The sequence below is a fragment of the Triturus cristatus genome, chromosome 10 (assembly GCF_964204655.1).
Source record: "Triturus cristatus chromosome 10, aTriCri1.1, whole genome shotgun sequence".
Taxonomy (NCBI): Eukaryota; Metazoa; Chordata; class Amphibia; order Caudata; family Salamandridae; genus Triturus; species Triturus cristatus.
The window spans coordinates 839,954,589-839,967,831 of record NC_140593.1 but is presented as its reverse complement, the minus strand read 5'-3'; the positions used below and the strand labels follow the sequence as shown (position 1 = coordinate 839,967,831).

Genomic DNA, 13,243 nt, shown 5'->3' with positions numbered 1-13,243 from the left:
GGACTAACGCAACAAGGGAGTAAACCCTTGGGACTAGATCAAACAGGAACCCCAGACTTACACCTACAAGAAGAGCAGCTCCAGAGTAGCTCCATTGAGCAACTAAGCAACTTAGAAGGTGGAGACCAACAGTTCAGCACAAAGCAAACATCGACACAACGACGGAAATTGAGGAGAAAAGGGAGAAATAAAATACCCACTATTAAGTCCTTCTTCCAACCGGCAAGCAAATCCTCAACAGAGATTCAGACGGTACAAGGAGAAACCAAAGATGAACCAAATTTGCATGAGAAGCTGAAACTCACCAACAAACTCCGGCCAAAGGGATCAGAAAGCATGACCCCGCAGACCAAATGTTCTCCAGCATTAACTACAAGAAATGAGAACAAAGAAAAGAGGAGGAAACGGACCAGCAAGATTTTCTAGGAACCAAAATAAAGATCAAAACAAATACTTTGGGACTGAAAAGAACAGCAACCCAACCTGCTGAAAGTATGAAATACAAAAAATAGGGAAAATAGACACCCTTTGCTATAGTACCAAAAATACGGATAAAAGAATTTGATGCTAATCCCAAAATGGAGATACGGAACCAGGGGGGGAAAGACCCTCAAGCACCCAGGAGATCTCAGAGAACAGAAACAGAACTAAAGACCGAAATATCTCAGGATACCCCAACCACAATGACCTCAAATCAATTCTATTTATCCCTGAGTATAGATCAAAGGGCAGAGAGGATATCTTAAACAGAAGTAACATTCTTTGAGTATTAAACTCTATCAGTAACCTGGCAGGATTAGCAACCCACGATCTGGAATCCGGAGAATTCAAAAGTTACAAGCACCTGTCGGAACAGGAAAGAACAAAAACCACCTGGTCCTCAGGAGAGCTAGTGGAAAAAAATGTAAAAGAGGAATTTCAACTACAAGTATGGGGGATCTGCATAAAACCTTATTACAAAGTCGGCTACCCCGAACAATTACTTCGCCACTTCCAAGACCATAATGACAATACACAAAAAAGAGATTGTGCAGGCGCGCCCAAAAATCTGTGTTAAGAGGAGCCCGTGGAGTCACAGCCGAACCAAAGGTTAGAGACATCCCGATGCTCAGGGGTAAAGGTGAGAAGGATGCAGGGAAAGACTGGCCCTGGGTAGCAAAAACCATTAACACCAGATCTGTAGGTCCATAACAGACCGAAGAACAAGACAGGAACTCGCCATTGCTAAAGCCATTGATAAAACTTTGTTCCTGGAATATAAATGGCATAGGATCGAAAACCACGAATAAAGATCTATTGAAGTACTTTCAGCAGTATGACAATTCTACTTCAAGAAACCTGGTGGAAGAGCTGTTTCACCTTCAAGGCTATAAATCATACCACCTTCCAGCCAGCAGAAACTCAAAGTTTGGTCACCACAAAGGAGGCCTCATCACGTATGCCTCAATAAAAACAATAAATACAGCTAAAGAACTGCTGAAAAAGAATACATCAAACAATGAAATTAACGCAACACAGTTGGAGATCGTAGGCCCAGGAAAAATCAAACAACAGCTAATCCTGGTAAATACTTACTTGCACCCAAAATGGAAAAAAAACGGCGCAAAATCCCCGGTGTCAGAACTGACCAAATTAATCACGGAAGTTGAAACACCGAATTACATCGTATCAGGCGATTTTAATATGTTCCTCTCAAGGAGCCCCCGAAATGATCAGCCTGCAGACGACCAATTGCTTGAAAGGGGGGTCCCACCTCAGGAAGAGAGTATGTGGGGAAAACAAACTAAGCTATCCAAAGATCTACTAATGGACTTAACAAGTTTGGGCCTGATTTCACTAAATGGGCGATCGCCTGGCGACCGCCTCCAAGCGGCAACCTACCATAACTCTACGTCCAGTACTGCGATAGACTACACTTTCTTATCTTACCCACTTTTTAAATTAGTAAGCGATTTTAAGATTGGTACGTCAGATTGTAGTGACCATCTACCACAAGAGCTGACCCTGATGGCACAGGGAACAGCACTAACTTTCCCAATTGAATCGCAAAACTTAATGGTCACTTCAAATTGCAAAAGAATCAAATGTAAAATGAGTGACCCGGAAAATCTCGTGAAAGAGGCCAAAATCTGCTGGGAAGAATTTAAATCACAGAATGATAATAGTATAAATGCCTGGGAGATCTTTTTGAAAAACTTCGGACCAGCTAACTCCAAATCAAAATCATCAAAAGCAATTAATGGAATCAACAACCAAAAGGCATTACTTACCAGGCCCATAAACAATCAAAAAATCCACCCACTGAAAACCCAAACCAGCAAATTAAGGCAAATAAAAAGCGACATTAACAGAACACTCCGCAGACTCCGCAAAAAGGGTCCCGACAGCAGCTTACAGATGGAGCTGAGGAAGCTAAAAAGCAGCAAGAACAAGATCTTGTGGCGAATAAAACAGGAAAACACAGAAAAAACATGAGCTAATTTGCTTTATGATACAAAAACTAATAACACAAGATTCTGGCTCACAGTAAATAACATAGAGAATCCTAAGGCCCCTGGAATCAATTCCTACATAACTGAGGAGGCCTGAGTAAAACACTTAGTGTACCACTTCAATAAAGAAGCTGACGGAACAAAACAAGACACTGTGGTCCGGCAGCTACGCCCGGAGGACCCAAAGCTTCCAGTCGAGGAGAACAACTTTCCAGGCACAATAAAACCGATTAAGACAAGAATCGCGAAAGGCAGGAAAGAGGGGCCCCTGGGCCAAACGGAATTCCCCCAATTCTTTATAAGCAGGACCAAACTATTGGGCAGAGCAACCGCACCCCCTCTTCAAGAATATCTGGGCGGCAGAACGAATCCCCAACTCTTGGAAGGGAACAATCATCGCCCCGATTTATAAAAAAGGCAACAGGAGCCAAGCAAAGAACTACAGGCTCATCGCTCTCATAGATATAGACGCCAAATACTTTGTGGGCCTTTTTCTGGAAGAACTCACCGAATGGGCATCAATGAAAAGTCTAATCCTCATTAACCAGACAGGCTTTCAAAAATGCTCAGGGACAACAAAAAACATTCTTGCTCTCTCTCTTCTAATAGATGCCATCATAAAACAAAAAAAAACACTATTTGTCTGTTTTATTGATTATTCGTCCGCATTTGACAGTATAGACAGAGGGAAACTCTGGGCTAAACTATCGGGATGGGATATAGACCCAAAACTTTTGAATCTATAAATTTAACTCCACTCAGAGACATGGATTCAAATAAAGCTGGGAACAGGCAATTGTCTATCAAGGGAAATACTAACTACAAAGGGGCTGAAGCAGGGTTGCGTCCTTGCCCCGACCCTCTTCAATCTCTTCATGTCAGACCTCTCAGCAGAGCTTGATAATTGCAACCACCATGCGCCAAATCTAGGGGGCCTTACACTGTCTAATCTTCTGTACGCGGACCACTTAATACTAATCAGCCGAACCACAGTTGGCCTTTGTAGGAACCTGGGGTCACCAGGCCCTATAGGCGGTAGCGTGGCGAGAGCCGGTCGGGCAACCAGAGGGCTATGTGTTAAGCAACCATACACCACACGCTTCTCATGGACTAGAGTCACACACAATAAGGGACGCCACACCGTTTAAATTATGCAAATACTTCAAGTTTATCCAAGTATAGCTGGTCAGTTGCAGTTCAGGAAATAACAAGGTAATACATGAAACATAATACCATCGTAACATTACATTCGACACTCTGGGTGATATCTATGCAGTGCCTAACCTTGTTCTAGCGCTGTGCGCGCTTACGTAAAGTCTTTCCCTGAACCGGCCGTCTAACTAAGCGTAATACTTGAAGGGGGAAACATTGGGTTCACTAACATGGCGCCTGTAGAACTGAGCGCTCCTCGTGATCAATGGCCCCTAGTACTGTGAAGCAAGGCATATAAACATAGCGCTACGCGCAATCAGTTGCATGTGGATACGTTTGCGTAGAACATTTAATACAACGCGTGACTCGTAATCAGTCGCATGTCATTAACTTTGAGCAGAGCATATAACACAGTGCGCTACTCGCATTCCTGGGCATATAATTACTTTCGAGCAGAGCATATAACACAATGCGCTACTTGCATTCCTTGGCATATAATTACTTTCGAGCAGAGCATATAACACAGTGCGCTACTCGCATTCCTTGGCATGTAATTACTTTCGAGCAGAGCATATAACACAATGCGCTACTCGCATTCCTTGGCATGTAATTACTTTCGAGCAGAGCATGTAACACAGTGCGCTACTCGCATTCCTGGCATATAATCTACTTCGAGCAGAGCATGTAACACAGTGCGCTACTCGCATCCCTGGGCATATAATTACTTTCGAGCAGAGCATATAACACATGGGGTTACTCGCATTCCTTGGCATGTAATTACTTTCGAGCAGAGCATGTAACACAGTGCGCTACTCGCATTCCTGGCATATAATCTACTTCGAGCAGAGCATGTAACACAGTGCGCTACTCGCATTCCTTGGCATGTAATTACTTTCGAGCAGAGCATATAACACAGTACGCTACTCGCATTCCTTGGCATGTAATTACTTTCGAGCAGAGCATATAACACATGGGGTTACTCGCCGTCCCGGTCTCTCCGGCTGAGGAAGCAGAGTCGGTGGCGTGAAGCGCCACACGAGAGTAATGTCAGTCAGTACTTTGAACGGCTTCCAGCGGGGAGGATTACTGGACTTGAGGAGCGAGTCCCTATGCTCCGGTGCAGTTCACAGAGCACCGCGCTCAGTAACACAGAAGGGGGGACACGGACAGGATCCCACGGCGGGGTCTCTCCGTCGCGCAGGGAGGGGATTCCCACGGAGGGGACAACCCGGGCCAAGTGCGGTGTGGTTTCCAAACCAGCAGGGGGCGCACCAGGGGGGATCTCGGCCTCCGGGCTTACCTCCGTCTCGGCGTCAGCAGGCGTCCGTCCTCACGACGTTGGGGGAACTCGGCCCCGACCTTGCGCTTCTCCTCACACGGCTGCGACGGCAGCGACGGGGCCCCGGACTTCGCCTGGGCCTCGCGACACAGCAGGGCACTCCTCCAGGCCTCCAGGCCGCGGCGGTGAGCGCGCTGGCTTCGTCGTCGCAGGGGGGGGCTCAAATTAAGGATGGGGATCAGTGCTCAGCGGAGCACGCTGCCGGGGGTCCCAGACCAGGGCAGGGAGCGCGGGGGTCACAGCGCTAGTACCTGGTCGATCCCCGGTGACTTGGCAATCGGCTTAGTATTTTGTTCACTAAGGTAGCTTGGACACGCAGTCTCAGCTCTGGCATTCAAGGCTTACAGCTCGCTCTTGTCATGCAGTCTCAGTTCTTAAAGTTAGGTTTCAGTTCTCAGTTGACAGATGAAGTCTTTTGGCGCAGATGTATCTGGCGCCCTTAAGGGGTTCTGTTACAGGGGTAGGGATGGAGAGGGCGACTAGGTCCTTCCTAGTCAGGCTGGCAGAGAGTCTCTGGGTCCTCCTACTACTGGGCAAGATCAGTGGGATTCACAGGGCACCTCACTCACTTAAGAGGCAGTACCTAAATCCTGTCACTCTCAGAGGCATAAGTCCCTGGCTAGGCCCTACCGCCTACACTCCTGGTGGATTCTTCCAGCTCTGCTTCACCCCAATGGCCAACTCACCACACAAGTTTCCCTCCCACTCTTAAGTAGCCCTAGGTCAGGTGACCTCTAGCCAAGGCGGCAAAAGTAAAACCCCACCTCCCTTCTAGAAGGTTCCAGCTTCTTCCAGGAGCTTCCCCACTCTAACTATGGGACAAAAAGGCGGGCTGGTATCGCAACATTGTTGTGGGTCCCAGCCAGCTCCTGGCAGCTAGGGTGCTACTATGAAAATCGACCACCCTGCAGTAGCAGGGGTCTGTGGCAGCCATCTTGGGAGAAGGGAGCACCTGTACCTTAACACTACAAAAACGAAAAAAATCAGGGAAAAAGGGCCAAGTCCAACATAACCCCCTTCCAGCCAAAAGCCAGGGTAGACCGATCAATGCCTTGATGGTCTTCCCTGCTTGGGGCGAGAAAAGGTGGACGCAGGCCCGCAACGGCAGGAGCACCCGCAGGTTCTCCTCCGCTCTGGAACCCGATGGTTCCCTAAAAAACCTTCCTGGACCAACGAAACCACCCCACTGGGGCTCCCTAGCTAGTTGTGGCCAGGACCGGCCCCTGGGCCGTCCAGATATCTCTGGCCCGGGTGATCTCGCGGAGTGGGGGGCAGTAGCCCCAGGCCTGTAGTGCCCGTTGACCACTCCGGTCCTCCTCCTTGCAGTCCTAAACTGCCTCTGGTCCTTCCTCCTGGGGTTCACACCCTTAGGCTGACCAGCCTTCAGGGGCGAGGTTCTCCTCCCCCTAACTCTCCTTCTGGGGTTCCTCACCCTACCCTGCGAGGCACCCTCAGACCACCACTTCCTCCTCAGTCTAGGGCCTTGACCCTTCAACTGATTCCTCAACCTAGGGTCTAAACCCTTAGGCTGAGTCGGTGCCCGAGGCGAGACCTTCCTCCCTCTGCACCCCCTTCCAGATTTCAGCACCCTCCTAACGGGAAAAGTACCCCTGGAAGTCAATTTCGGGGGGACCCTGTTAACAGAGGCCCCACCCGCCAGGTCAGGCAACCCCTGAACCTGGCACCCCAGCCCAGGATCTAAACCCTGAAACTGGGCCAACCCCAGAACCTCAGGCGCGCTGGTTACAGTCGCCCTGGGTCCTCCTGACACTAGGGGCTCCCCTGCACTGGATGGCACATCGGGACAGCCTAGGCTCCCAACCTGTGGCTCCCTTGCGGAACTCTCCAGGCCCTGAGACTGCGGTTGGGGCACCTCGGGACACCTCCCCGTCTCACGCCTTCCTATAGATAGGTCGTGAGGCCCTACAACCCTCTCTCCCTGGGACCTAGCTGGGCTATCTGCCACTTCTCCCACCTCGCTGGGTTGGGAGATCCCTGCACCACCCCCTTCAGGTTCACACCCCAATGCCTCCTCAGACACCCTGGTGATGTCATCCTGGGGTAAATAAACTTCTAGCTCCTGTGGAGCTTCCGGTATGCTGCCACCAGTGTCCTCACTGGACACATTCATCTGGAGGGCACGCAGCTCCAACTCCTTCATCAGAAGCTCGTGCGCCATCCTCCTCTCCTCCATTGCCCATTTCTTCTCTCTTTCTTGTTCCAATCTGGCCCTTTCCCTTTCTTTCTCCTGCTCTAATTTGGCCAGCTCCCATTTTAATTGCCTCTCTTCCCTTCTGTCCTCATACTCCTTTGGAGACGCGCTCCTCCTGGACCCTGTCCTACTACTGGCCCCAGAACGTCTTCCTGGGGGCACATTCTCAGACATGTCTACATTCAAGATGTCTAGGACTTCCTGGGCGCTCTCCTCCTGAGGTGCCTCTGGCGCTTCCTGTCCCTCATCCCCTCTCCCGTCTGGGTGGGCCTCTACCCATGCCCTAATGGCGGTACGGAGTTCCGGCCCTTTGGCCCTCCGCATCCCAGGCACCCCCAACTCCTGCGCGAACTCCCTTAGTTGCTTCGCTGTGTACCCCTCGAGGTCAGCTAACCGGGATTCCATTCTGGCAGGTGGGGACCTAGACACTAAGGAGAAAATTCCTAGGGTGTAGGCAACAGTCAAAAGCTAACCAGGCTTCTTGCACTCTCTACCTGGACAGTGGAACTAATGATCCAGCAACAATGGTTTCTGAGCTGTGGAACAAAAAAAATGTAGGATAGGCGTTTAATTGTGGCGCCCTTCGCCTCACGGAAGGGTGCTGTATGGTCACAAGTCCCAAGGATCCCACCGCTGGCCAACAATAGAGGAACCTGGGGTCACCAGGCCCTATAGGCGGTAGCGTGGCGCGAGCCGGTCGGGCAACCAGAGGGCTATGTGTTAAGCAACCATACACCACACGCTTCTCATGGACTAGAGTCACACACAATAAGGGACGCCACACCGTTTAAATTATGCAAATACTTCAAGTTTATCCAAGTATAGCTGGTCAGTTGCAGTTCAGGAAATAACAAGGTAATACATGAAACATAATACCATCGTAACATTACATTCGACACTCTGGGTGATATCTATGCAGTGCCTAACCTTGTTCTAGCGCTGTGCGCGCTTACGTAAAGTCTTTCCCTGAACCGGCCGTCTAACTAAGCGTAATACTTGAAGGGGGAAACATTGGGTTCACTAACATGGCGCCTGTAGAACTGAGCGCTCCTCGTGATCAATGGCCCCTAGTACTGTGAAGCAAGGCATATAAACATAGCGCTACGCGCAATCAGTTGCATGTGGATACGTTTGCGTAGAACATTTAATACAACGCGTGACTCGTAATCAGTCGCATGTCATTACCTTTGAGCAGAGCATATAACACAGTGCGCTACTCGCATTCCTGGGCATATAATTACTTTCGAGCAGAGCATATAACACAATGCGCTACTTGCATTCCTTGGCATATAATTACTTTCGAGCAGAGCATATAACACAGTGCGCTACTCGCATTCCTTGGCATGTAATTACTTTCGAGCAGAGCATATAACACAATGCGCTACTCGCATTCCTTGGCATGTAATTACTTTCGAGCAGAGCATGTAACACAGTGCGCTACTCGCATTCCTGGCATATAATCTACTTCGAGCAGAGCATGTAACACAGTGCGCTACTCGCATCCCTGGGCATATAATTACTTTCGAGCAGAGCATATAACACATGGGGTTACTCGCATTCCTTGGCATGTAATTACTTTCGAGCAGAGCATGTAACACAGTGCGCTACTCGCATTCCTGGCATATAATCTACTTCGAGCAGAGCATGTAACACAGTGCGCTACTCGCATTCCTTGGCATGTAATTACTTTCGAGCAGAGCATATAACACAATGCGCTACTCGCACTCCTTGGCATGTAATTACTTTCGAGCAGAGCATATAACACATGGGGTTACTCGCCGTCCCGGTCTCTCCGGCTGAGGAAGCAGAGTCGGTGGCGTGAAGCGCCACACGAGAGTAATGTCAGTCAGTACTTTGAACGGCTTCCAGCGGGGAGGATTACTGGACTTGAGGAGCGAGTCCCTATGCTCCGGTGCAGTTCACAGAGCACCGCGTACAGTAACACAGAAGGGGGAACACGGACAGGATCCCTCGGCGGGGTCTCTCCGTCGCGCAGGCAGGGGAGGGGATTCCCACGGAGGGGACAACCCGGGCCAAGTGCGGTGTGGTTTCCAAACCAGCAGGGGGCGCACCAGGGGGGATCTCGGCCTCCGGGCTTACCTCCGTCTCGGCGTCAGCAGGCGTCCGTCCTCACGACGTTGGGGGAACTCGGCCCCGACCTTGCGCTTCTCCTCACACGGCTGCGACGGCAGCGACGGGGCCCCGGACTTCGCCTGAGCCTCGCGACACAGCAGGGCACTCCTCCAGGCCTCGGCGGTGAGCGCGCTGGCTTCGTCGTCGCAGGGGGGGGCTCAAATTAAGGATGGGGATCAGTGCTCAGCGGAGCACGCTGCCGGGGGTCCCAGACCAGGGCAGGGAGCGCGGGGGTCACAGCGCTAGTACCTGGTCGATCCCCGGTGACTTGGCAATCGGCTTAGTATTTTGTTCACTAAGGTAGCTTGGACACGCAGTCTCAGCTCTGGCATTCAAGGCTTACAGCTCGCTCTTGTCATGCAGTCTCAGTTCTTAAAGTTAGGTTTCAGTTCTCAGTTGACAGATGAAGTCTTTTGGCGCAGATGTATCTGGCGCCCTTAAGGGGTTCTGTTACAGGGGTAGGGATGGAGAGGGCGACTAGGTCCTTCCTAGTCAGGCTGGCAGAGAGTCTCTGGGTCCTCCTACTACTGGGCAAGATCAGTGGGATTCACAGGGCACCTCACTCACTTAAGAGGCAGTACCTAAATCCTGTCACTCTCAGAGGCATAAGTCCCTGGCTAGGCCCTACCGCCTACACTCCTGGTGGATTCTTCCAGCTCTGCTTCACCCCAATGGCCAACTCACCACACAAGTTTCCCTCCCACTCTTAAGTAGCCCTAGGTCAGGTGACCTCTAGCCAAGGCGGCAAAAGTAAAACCCCACCTCCCTTCTAGAAGGTTCCAGCTTCTTCCAGGAGCTTCCCCACTCTAACTATGGGACAAAAAGGCGGGCTGGTATCGCAACATTGTTGTGGGTCCCAGCCAGCTCCTGGCAGCTAGGGTGCTACTATGAAAATCGACCACCCTGCAGTAGCAGGGGTCTGTGGCAGCCATCTTGGGAGAAGGGAGCACCTGTACCTTAACACTACAAAAACGAAAAAAAATCAGGGAAAAAGGGCCAAGTCCAACATAACCCCCTTCCAGCCAAAAGCCAGGGTAGACCGATCAATGCCTTGATGGTCTTCCCTGCTTGGGGCGAGAAAAGGTGGACGCAGGCCCGCAACGGCAGGAGCACCCGCAGGTTCTCCTCCGCTCTGGAACCCGATGGTTCCCTAAAAAACCTTCCTGGACCAACGAAACCACCCCACTGGGGCTCCCTAGCTAGTTGTGGCCAGGACCGGCCCCTGGGCCGTCCAGATATCTCTGGCCCGGGTGATCTCGCGGAGTGGGGGGCAGTAGCCCCAGGCCTGTAGTGCCCGTTGACCACTCCGGTCCTCCTCCTTGCAGCCCTAAACTGCCTCTGGTCCTTCCTCCTGGGGTTCACACCCTTAGGCTGACCAGCCTTCAGGGGCGAGGTTCTCCTCCCCCTAACTCTCCTTCTGGGGTTCCTCACCCTACCCTGCGAGGCACCCTCAGACCACCACTTCCTCCTCAGTCTAGGGCCTTGACCCTTCAACTGATTCCTCAACCTAGGGTCTAAACCCTTAGGCTGAGTCGGTGCCCGAGGCGAGACCTTCCTCCCTCTGCACCCCCTTCCAGATTTCAGCACCCTCCTTACGGGAAAAGTACCCCTGGAAGTCAATTTCGGGGGGACCCTGTTAACAGAGGCCCCACCCGCCAGGTCAGGCAACCCCTGAACCTGGCACCCCAGCCCAGGATCTAAACCCTGAAACTGGGCCAACCCCAGAACCTCAGGCGCGCTGGTTACATCTTGGGAGAAGGGAGCACCTGCACCTTAACACTACAAAAACGAAAAAAATCAGGGAAAAAGGGCCAAGTCCAACAGCCTTCAACACCTTATAAACACGACAAGCAACTTTTCCGAAAGGAACGGGCTAAACATAAACCTAGAAAAATCAAAGGTGATGATATTAAATCAAAAATGCAAAAAACAACAACTTCAGTAGTCTCTACAGGACCAGAAGATGGAGGCCGTTAAAGAATATAAATACTTGGGTATAATCTTCAACAGGAATGGAACGTTTGTGCAACAAAAAACGGCGATCAGAAATAGAGGGATATCTCTGGCCGTCGCATTAAAGAGTATCAAGCACAAAATAACGGGCCCAAATGTAGTCCCTTAGCTAGAAGTATTACAAGCAAGATTATTACCATCGATAAATTACGGCAGTGAATGCATGAGAGGGAGAGACGAGACCCCCTTAGATAAGGTGGTGTCCAAAGGAATGCGAATACTATTCAACCTCCCACAGTACACTTCGCCAGCTCAACTAAGACTTGAGTTCGGCCTCCACAAACAACAAATAGCACGCAAGGGTGCGTACGCCAAATATTGGCACAAAATAAAGGGAGCTGAGACAGGCACTCACATCTATGGAAAGAGCTGGAAAGGAATAAAGACTGCCCAGCAATGGTCTATCTCCAGGCAGCAATAAACTCTCTTGCACTACAAGAACTCTGGGTAGCGAATGGGTCTCACAAATGTTTCAAGCAGCTCGTAAACGAAACAGTGAAGACACTATCCCTGGAAGAAGATAAATCCACACTTACCAGAAGGGCCCATGGGTGGTTTGTCATCCAGAGTTATACCAGGTTTCTACCGCAAGCATACCTGGGAACAGGGTTTTCACGGGCTGTGAAGGAATCCGTCTTGCAGTTGAGGATGGGAATTTTACCAGCAAAAGAACATCTCCCCCCATGGACACGCTGGGAAACTACTACAAACTGCAGACTTTGCGGCGACCCAAAAGAGGATGTTTTGCATTTACTGTGTAGCTGCAAAGGTAGAGAAAGAGCGAAGGCTATTATTAAAACAGCTCTGGAACCAAAGACGCCTGCGAACTCGCCGACAGGCATTAACAGCATGCTTTGCAGGAGGAGATATTCAATTAGCTTGCAGACTGGTACGTTTCATGAAAATAGCAAACATCGCGCTAAATCCTCCTGCCAGTACATGAATTGTCTAAAAACGCCAACATTTAAAATTTAAGCCCCGGAATAGTAATCTTTATCTGTTAAGCAGTCTTCTTGTCAGACTTGTTGTGAACTTTTAGGGTATTGTAAGCAGAAAAAGTACAAACTGACGTCCGTTAAATGGAAACTCCTGGCTTTCAATTTTTAATCCAGGCAATTTACAATTGCAGTAAATAGTACTAACATAAAAGTAAAAACACATTGTAATTTTTAAATGGTTTTTAAACTAACTTCATTGTAATGAAATGAGTTGTTTTTATGCGCTTTGCAAAGGTGCTTTCTTCTGTATTCTTAGCTCAAATTGCAAAGATTTTTATTAATCGCGCAATAAAGAATTTCAATTTCACTCCTACCTAAACCTTGGGAGCATGGAGAAATCACCGTGTCACGTTTTGTTTATGGAGCTCACGCACGTACTCTTTCTTGCTTCTATCCAAAACCCAAGAGATCCGTGTCTCTGAGATGGAGCAGGCGCGCCGCCTCGCGGTCATTTAGAGATAGGTCAACTTGTCAGGAAGAAATTTGTTTTTAGCTAAAATGCTCGATTAAAAAAAAAGCAACCGATTCTGTGGGTGGTGAGTAAAGTAAGCTTAATGTTGGTGTGACTGCGTTTTACATGCATTATTTATTTATCCTAGGCATTTAAAGCACGGATTGCACAGAAGATTTATATAAGGCGCTTCAGTTTATATCACCATATATTCTGTAACTTTTTCAATTTTATCTTTTGTTTGCCTCGGAGAGCCACAAGAATAAATTGGATGTGAAAACTAAAAAAAAAAAAAATCCAGAGTTTGCTCTTTAATCAATGTGTGTATTTATTCAAGAGTTATGTATAGTGATTAGTGATAAGCATGTTGCTTGCCTGTCGCATCCAAGAACTCGGGTTCTTCCTGCCATAGGGTGACCATATTTTGAAAACAAATAACAGGGACATTTCGTA

The 13,243-nt window shown here is 49.4% G+C and overlaps 1 long non-coding RNA gene across 1 annotated transcript in view; it reads right to left on the bottom strand.

Annotated features, from left to right (window-relative positions):
* The window catches only part of LOC146790112 (uncharacterized), a 38,283-nt gene extending 26,075 nt beyond the window's left edge, over positions 1-12,208 (bottom strand). Inside the window, exon 1 of the long non-coding RNA XR_014969896.1 lies at positions 11,878-12,208. This is a non-coding gene — a long non-coding RNA (uncharacterized LOC146790112). The remainder of the gene's footprint in view (positions 1-11,877) is intronic.
* Positions 12,209-13,243: the final 1,035 nt, after the last annotated feature.